This window comes from Trachymyrmex cornetzi, unplaced genomic scaffold (assembly GCF_001594075.2).
Source record: "Trachymyrmex cornetzi isolate Tcor2-1 unplaced genomic scaffold, Tcor1.1 scaffold840, whole genome shotgun sequence".
Lineage (NCBI taxonomy): Eukaryota > Metazoa > Arthropoda > Insecta > Hymenoptera > Formicidae > Trachymyrmex > Trachymyrmex cornetzi.
Genome location: NW_017300181.1, coordinates 433,320 through 433,707, shown reverse-complemented (window position 1 = coordinate 433,707; position 388 = coordinate 433,320). Strand labels below are relative to the sequence as shown.

The 388-nt window shown below is 27.1% G+C and overlaps 1 protein-coding gene across 1 annotated transcript in view; it reads right to left on the bottom strand.

Moving 5' to 3' along the window:
* BNIP3 (BCL2 interacting protein 3) overlaps positions 1-388 on the bottom strand; it is a 42,381-nt gene that overhangs the window by 3,535 nt on the left and 38,458 nt on the right. The window lies entirely within an intron of this gene.

The following is a 388-nucleotide window of genomic DNA, read 5'->3' as shown; positions in this document are numbered from 1 at the left end:
CGTCATTTTAAATACTTGTAGTTTCTGAAATAAGTTTTATTTATATTATTTTTTCTCTTAGTCTTTTCATAATACGATTTTTAATTTAAAATTGGGGTATAGCGTAAACCGACACACCTGTCCGTGAAACAAACCATGAGCTAACTTAATCTTTATAATGTTGCTTTATAGTGTCAAATAAGTCTATTGGAGCTGAAAGCAATCGTGCATATATGGAACAACTCCAGAAAAACTAACGCGTTACATATTTACATCTTGTAGAACAGCATAAAGTAAATATGCATATAATTCAATAAAAATGTTTTATAACGAAGTAAAATGATTCTAAAAAATCTTATATACATTCACTTATAGGTACTTTATACAGATAATTCCTGTAAAAGAAAAA